This window comes from Polypterus senegalus, chromosome 3, assembly GCF_016835505.1.
Source record: "Polypterus senegalus isolate Bchr_013 chromosome 3, ASM1683550v1, whole genome shotgun sequence".
Classification (NCBI taxonomy): domain Eukaryota; kingdom Metazoa; phylum Chordata; class Cladistia; order Polypteriformes; family Polypteridae; genus Polypterus; species Polypterus senegalus.
Genome location: NC_053156.1, coordinates 36,609,555 through 36,617,900, shown reverse-complemented (window position 1 = coordinate 36,617,900; position 8,346 = coordinate 36,609,555).

Sequence of the window (8,346 nt, the reverse complement as noted above, 5' to 3'; positions counted from 1 at the left end):
TCATTAAACCTCAGATATTCTGCCTTCTTCATATTTATCTTCAATCCTCTATCTTCCAAAGCTCTTCTTCACTCTTCCCACTTCCTCTTAACATCCTATTTTCTAGTACTCCATGACACAATGTCATCAGCAAAAGGCATGCACCAGGAGGACTTTAATTCCATGATTCAACACATCCATAACCAGATTAAAGTGTTAAGGACTTCAAGAATACCCCTGGTACAGACCTACTCCCTCATAAATATCCTGGACAATCATCACATACTTCTTTGGTACTTGTGTCTCTCTCATGCGCCTCCATACCGCTTGACGTGGCACTCCATCATAAGTCTTCTCCAAATCAATAAGGGGCATACTCAGTCCTTTCTGTTTTTTTCAGTGTTTGTCTATAAGTTGTCTCAGTTGTTCCTCTCCATGGAATTAACCACTTTGCTCTTCCCTATGGTGATCTGTTCCCTAAGTCTTCTCTCTCTAACCCTTTTCCAAATTTGCGTTGTATTTTAGTCATCAGCTTTATATATCTATAATAATCCCCATTCTGAATGTATTCCTTCTCCTAGTAAATGTGTACAATCACACAGTTCTTCCACTCCTCTGGCATTCTCTTCTTTTCATAGATCTTCTGCATTAGATCCCACAACACATCAACTGCCTCTTATCCTAAACTCTTCTGCACCTCCACTGGCATTTCATCTGGTTCTGTTGCCTTTCTATTTTTCATTCTTTTCAGTGCCTCTTTCCTCTCTCCTTATTCCTGGTACTGGCCCTTCATTTGGGACTCCATCAATAATAATAATTTACATTTATATAGTGCTCTTCTCACTACTCAAAATACTCTCCATGCAGGGAGGCCCCAGGACGTGAACCCATTATCACCTTACTGAGAGGCAGCAGCACTACAACTGCGCCACCTAATATTTCCCTTAGATTGTCCTCATTTAACATCTTTTCCAAGTATGTCTTCTGTTCTTGATCCTATCATGCTCATTTAAGACCCCCTTGCTCATCTTTCATCTGCCTTACCTGACTAAAATCCTTCCCTGCCTTGTTCCTAGTCTTTGCTGTTCTAAAGATGATTTTCTCTCCTTTTTTGTCTCCAATTTTTCACACAATTCCTTCAAACCATGTGTCTTGGCTATTGACACACAGTCTTTTTGCCAGACCATGACGTTAAAAAAATCAATACTTAAAGCTACAATTGTACTAGTAAAATACTATAGGACAATACTTGATTGTGTGGAATGAAATGAAAAAATAGCATATTGTCAAAAATATATACAGGTATATTCAATTCCCAATTGTACTGTAGCTGGAGGACAAAGGTGCAGAAAAACGCAGAATCTATGGAGCAAAATCAACTGGATAGATTTTGCTAAAAATCAATACTCTTCTAACATTTTGCAACGATAACAATTGTATCAAGTCAGTTTGAGGGATTAGTTATTGAGTTATTCTGTCCATGGGTTCACATTCTTACAGATGGGCGTCACTCTAAAGTGCACTAATTGTGCCCATGGATGCCAAAAATGTGGAAATCTCTTTCTATTTATTTGCATGCATCTATGTGTAATCTGTATACTGTATATAATATACAATTGGAGTGTGAAAAAGGCCCCCAAGGCATTAAAAATGCTGCTTTCTACAGTAAGCTTCGTAATAACAGAAACTTGCAAGCAAGAAATTTCACAGGCCCTGTCATGAGCTGTTACCAATCGAGTAGTTCTAAATCTACCCACCCATTCATGTTCAAATTCTTTAAATCCAGTTCAGCACTATCCATTCAACCATCTTTCCGTTCATCCTTTTTTGAGTCTTCAGAACCAGGTGTAGAATTGATACAGTATACACTGTGTGCACAATTATTAGGCAAGTGAGTATTTTGACCATATCATCATTTTTAATGCGTATTCCAACTCCAAGCTGTATTAACTTGAATGCTTATTGGATTTAAGCACGTCAGGTGATGTGTATTTGTGTAATGAGGGAGGGTGTGGCCTAAGGAGATCAACACCCTATATCAAGGTGTGCAGAATTATTAGGCAGCTAGTTTTCCTCAGGCAAAATGGGCCAAAAAAGAGATTTAACTGACTCTGAAAAATCAAAAATTGTAAAAAGTCTTTCAGAGGGATGCAGCACTTTTGGAATTGCTAAGATATTGGTGTGTGATCACAGAACCATCAAACATTTTGTTGCAAATAGTCAACAGGGTCGCAAGAAACGTGTTGAGAACAAAAGACATAAATTAGCTGCCAAAGATTTGAGAAGAATCAAACGTGAAGCTACCAGGAACCCATTATCCTCCAGTACTTTCATATTCCAGAGCTGCAACCTACCTGGAGTGCCCAGAAGTACAAGGTGTTCAGTGCTCAAAGACATGGCCAAGGTAAGGAGGGCTGAAACCCAACCACCACTGAACAAGAAACATAAGTTGAAACGTCAAAACTGGGCCAAGAAATATCTGAAGACAGATTTTTTTCAAAGGTTTTATGGACCGATGAGATGAGAGTGACTCTTGATGGACCAGATGGATGGACCTGTGGATCAGTAATGGGCACAGAGCTCCACTCCAACGTGGAGGTGGAGTACTGGTATGAGCTGGTATTTTTAAAGATGAGCTAGTTGGACCTTTTTGCATTTAAGATGAACTCCAAATCAACTCCCAAACCTACTGCCAGTTTTTCGAAGACACTTTCTTCAAACAGTGATACAGGAAAAAGACCATGATTTTTATGCAGGCCAATGCTCCATCACTTGCATCGAAGTTCTCCACTGCGTGGCCAGCCAGTAAAGGCCTTAAAGATGAAGGAATAATGACATGGCCCCCTTCCTCATCTGACCTAAACCCTATCGAGAACTTGTGGGCACTTCTTAAACACTAGATTTACGGGAGAGAAAAATAATACACCTCTCTGAAGAGTGTCTGGGAGGCTGTAGTCACTGCTCCACAAAAAGCTGATCGTCAACAAATCTAGAAACTGACAGACTCCATGAATGGAAAGGCTTATGTCTGTTATTGGAAAGAAGGGTGGCTATATTGGTCATTGATTGATTGATTTATTTTTTTTGAAATGTCAGAGATGTTTATTTGTAAATTTTGAGGTGTTTGTTTATTATTCTCACTATAACAGATGAAAATAAACAAGTGAGATGGGAAAATTTTAATATTTTTTCAATTTAATAATTGTGCGCACATATGTATGCCCCTGATGATGTTCACACTCACATTTCCGTTGTGAAACATTCAGGTTTCAGGTTTATTAACATTCTGGATTGACTGATAGCACTGTGTTTGTTCCATATTAAAATGAATCCTCAAAAATACAACTTGCCTAATAATTGTGCACACAGTGTATTCATAAAGCCTTCCAACCTCTTCAATTTTTACACATTTTGTTATGTTGCAGCTTTATGCTAAAATAATTTAAAGTAATTTTTCCCTCATCAAGCAACACTCAGCTTTCCAGAATGACAAAGAGGACAAAGAGGATTTTAGGTCAGGTCAGATCAGGTTGGGGAGCAGGCACTGGTACAGCTGTACCCACCACATGCAGACCCCCTAGGCAGACATGCGGTCCAGTCCCACCCTTTTTAAATAACCGTCTATTGGTGCCAGGTGTTAGGTGGGCGTCCCCTTGACCTGGTTCAGCGACTCGGGCCCTCAACAATGAGGATCCTGCAAGCCAGATAACCCTTGGTGAATCATGCCACATGGCCATAGTGTCATAACTAAGGCTCCCTCACAATGCAGTTAACTTTCGGGATTTAAAGTCAATCCAGCCGTACCCAAGGATTATCCGAAGAGACACAGCACCAAAGGAGTCCAGTCTTCGTCTCAGGTCTCAGGTCACTGGATAGCGTCCATGTCTTACAACCATATACCAAGACAGGAAGTACCACAGTGCATGAATGTCACTGCCGAGGTAAGTAAACCATCCACAAGGTCAACACTGTCTTCTCAGACAGACACACTGCTGATGGCTGTGCCAAGAGGTAATTAAAGGCCCGAATCTTGGTTTTTATCCAGGACACTATAAAGCCCAGATACTCAGATTCCTCACTCAGTCTCTCGAGAGCCCCAATCAGAGTCTCCATTGACTCTGCAAAGATCACAGAATTGTCAGCAAAGTCAAGATCAGTGAATCTTTCTTCGCCTAATGATGCCCCACAGCTGCTGGACCCCACGACCCTACCCAACACCCAGTCCATGCAAACATTGAACAGAGTAGGAGCAAGAACACACCCCTGATGAGCCCCAGAGTCAACTCGGAAAACGCAGAGGTTCTGCCTCCACTCTGCACAACACTCACAGTACCAGTGTACAGACCGGCCATGATCTCCAGCAGTTTTGAGGGGATCCCATGAAGTCTCAGGATGTCTCACAGGGCAGCTCGATCAACTGAGTCGAACGCTTTACGAAAATCGACAAAGGCTGCAAAGAAACTCTGCCAATATTCGCGTTTACGCTCCATGAAAACCCTCAGTACCAGGATATGGGTGATGGTAGACTTCTTAGGCGTAAAACCAGACTGCTCTGGTCACTGGCGGGTGAGCAAGTGATCACGCATCCTATTGAGGACGACCCCAGCGAGGACCTTGCCCGGCACTGAGACAATGTTATCCCCCTATAGTTGCCACAATCCAGGTGATCACCCTTCCTTTTCCAGATAAGGACAACAAAGCCCCATTTTCCAGTCAGTATCCCATATAGAAGCAAAGATTGCTTGCAATGCCAGGAGGACAGACTTACCACCAGCCTGGAGAAGTTCACCCTGGATAGCATAGATCCTTGCAGCCTTCCCTACCCCATCTGTGTAATCTCAATGAGATTGGGTGGTTCACAGGTAATTTTAGGGATTTTTGAAAATGTATTAAAAATAAAAAAAACCCAGAAATATCACATTGACACGAATATTCAGATCCTTTACTCAGGTCTTTTTGTTGAAGACCCTTTGACAGCATTTCCAGCCTGGAGACCTCTTGGGTCTGATGCAACAAGCGTCACACCCCTGGATACACGGATTTTGTGCCATTCTTCTCTGCAGATCCTCTCAAGCTTTGTCAGGTTGGATGGAGACTGTCAGTGAACAGATATTTTCATGTTCAATTGAGTTCAAGTCCAGGCTTTTGCTAGGCCACTCCAGAACATTCTCAGAATTGAACATAAATCACTCCTGGGTTGTCTGTGCTTTATGCTTAGGGTCATTGTCCTGTTGGAAGGTGAATCATCAGCCCAGCCTGAGGCCCAGAGCACTCTAGAGCAGGTTTTAATTAAGGATAGCTCTGTAGGTTGCTGTGTTCAGCAATCTCTGCACCCTGTCTTGTCTCCAAGTTCCTGCCATGGAAAACAACCTCTCAGCATCATGCTGCTACCACCATGCTTCACTGTTTAAATGGTGTTGCATAGGTAATGAGCAGTGCTGGGTTTCTTCCAGACATGACTCTAATCTTAATTTCATCAGACCAGAGAATTGTGTTTCTCACAGTGCTTTTTTGCAAATTCAAGTGGGCTTCCATGTGTCTTTTACTGAGGAGGAGGTTCTGTCTTGCCACCCTATCATAAAGCCCAGAGTTGTGTAGTGAGGGTTGTCCTTCTGGAAGTTTCCCTCATCTCCCATCAGTTTCTTGGTCACTTCTCCAATTTTTCAGGTTGGCTATGTGGACAACTTTAGGAGGAGTGATGGTTGTTTCAGACTTCTTCCCTGTGAATTATTATGACAGCAACTGTGCTCTTAGAACCCTTCAATGCTGCAGGAATATTTTATAATCTTCCCCAGATCTGTGCCTCGACATAATCCTGTCTCTAAACTCTGCAGGCATTTCTGTGAACTTCATGGCTTGGTTTTTGCTCAACTGTGGAACCTTCTGTAGACCAGTATATACCTAATCGTTTCCAATCAATTTAATTGATAATAGGTGGACTCTAAAAATGGTGAAGAAACATCTCAGCAATGATCAATAGAAAGAGCTGCATTTCAAGTGTCATAGCAAAACATCTGAAAACTTGTGGTCATGGGATATTTTAGGGGTTTTTTTTCTGTAAATTTAAAAAAAATTATAAAATCCTGTTTTTGGCTTTGTCATTCTGGGATATTGAGTGTTGCTTGATGAGATAAAAAATAAATTTAAATAATTTTAGTACAAGGCTTCAATGGAACAAAATGTGTACAAAGTGATCACTTTATGAATTCACCGTATGTCCGGAGACAACTGTGAGTGAATGTGGTTGAAGTGTGGGTAGAAACAGTTAAACGTTTCACTGATGTGACATGTGACAAACGAATCCAGTGCTTCATGAAGGTGGAGCCCAATGCAGAAGTGCTGATTTTAAGAAACAAAGAGCAGTGGTGCTCTTGTTAATGTCAGATGACCAACAACCAGCCTGTGGTTATAGCTACAATGGTTGAAAAGTTTCCCAAAAAGCCCTGTTAAACATATAAATATGTGATGTATGTTTGGAGAACACCTGCGGTGGGTTGGCACCCTGCCCAGGATTGGTTCCTGCCTTGTGCCCTGTGTTGGCTGGGATTGGCTCCAGCAGACCCCCGTGACCCTGTATTCGGATTCAGCGGGTTGGAAAATGGATGGATGGATGGATGTGTGGAGAACACATTACTACATGTGTTAAAAATAAACATGACCTGTTACAAAGGAAAAGCCTCTCTGTAAAAGTAGGCTTTACTTTGGCATACAAAGACATCACTGGGCTAGAAGTGAAGGAGGAGGATACCAACTGTGTGTCTTCTTTGTCTCTTGCTATTACAAATACACTTGGAGACAATGTGAGGTTCAAAGAATTGGAAGCTTTCAGTCACGAAAGATGAACTGTAAAGTATGAATTCAAATTAAACCTTGTGCCATCGTACCCAGTTTGGTGAACTCCTGTTAAGCGCTGTGACAGATTGGGGGCACTCTTGACCCCTTGAAACCTCAGACCACTCGTCAGACACCAGGTAAAAGTCCAGAATTATTATTTATTATAATAATAATGTTCACAAAGCACTACTACTCCACAATACTCTAATAATACCACAATAATTCACAATAATCAATAATCCTCCTCTCTCCCAGACGCGTTGCCACCCTGCCACCCAGCTCAGCTCGCCCGTCTGGGGTTTTCCATAGTTCTTTATACCCCTTAACCCGGAAATGTTTCATCCCTCAGTCCATGATTCCCCAGCACTTCTGGATTAGATGAAAAGTTCTCTTTTTCTTCATCCTGGAAGTACATCGGTCCTTCCGTCCCCATGACGTAGACGTACTTCCGGGTTGTAGTGAAAACCACTGTCTCTGGGCCTCCTGTCTCCTGGTGGTCCCCATCTTATCCAGCATGGTTAAATTGGAAGACTCCAAGTCCCATGAGTCCCTCCTGGAATTTGGGGCCCCTCCATGATGCAGGGATGGCTCCACCTGGTGGCCTGGGGGTATTGGCCGGGATGACTGACTCGGCCATATCTCACAGCGCGTTGATAATCAAAAGCACAAGAGGTGAAGATTTTAGTACTCACTGCACCCAAAACTCTAAATGTGCCTGTTGACACTGACAGGATTACAGCAGAACCACAGACGAGGCTGTACAGCAGCCACCTTCCAACCACACATCTAAACGAATTACTGAACGAGCTTAAGAGGAACATCTAATTGGAAAAGCTGAATATAACAAACCTGAATATGGCTGCAGCATTTTAACATGTATATATATTTTAACATGTACATACGGTATATATATACTGTATGTGATACAGTATCTGCCAAACAATACCAACAGTACATGACACGTGTTTTGTCCCTTATTAGGGCTCGTCAGGTGTACACACTTTTTGCATCCCCTTATTGGGATCGAACCTTAGACGTCGTCACCTGAGGCAAAGCCTCTGTCGTTGCGCCATGGTGGCGGGTTTGCTTATTTGGCAGTGTCAAGATCAGAGTACAATATTACATTCTTAGTTCTGAATCACAATCTGATTATTTAGGTGGTTACCTGCCACGAAACTCTTGTGGTTGGTTGATGCAAAAAAGTGCTTACACCTGATGACCCCCAAAAAGGCCGAAACACGTGTTGTGTACTCTTTGTATTATCCAGTATCACATATCTATGAGCTGCTTCTCGCAACTGAGAGGATGTGGCAGATGACCAACCAGAAGTGTTACAGACAGACCGGACAGAGAGACACACACACTTCCATGCATAGACATTTATATATATATATATACTGCTCAAAAGAATTAAAGGAACACTTTTTAATCAGAGTATAGCATAAAGTCAATGAAACTTATGGGATATTAATCTGGTCAGTTAAGTAGCAGAGGGGGTTGTTAATCAGTTTCAGCTGCTGTGGTGTTAATGAA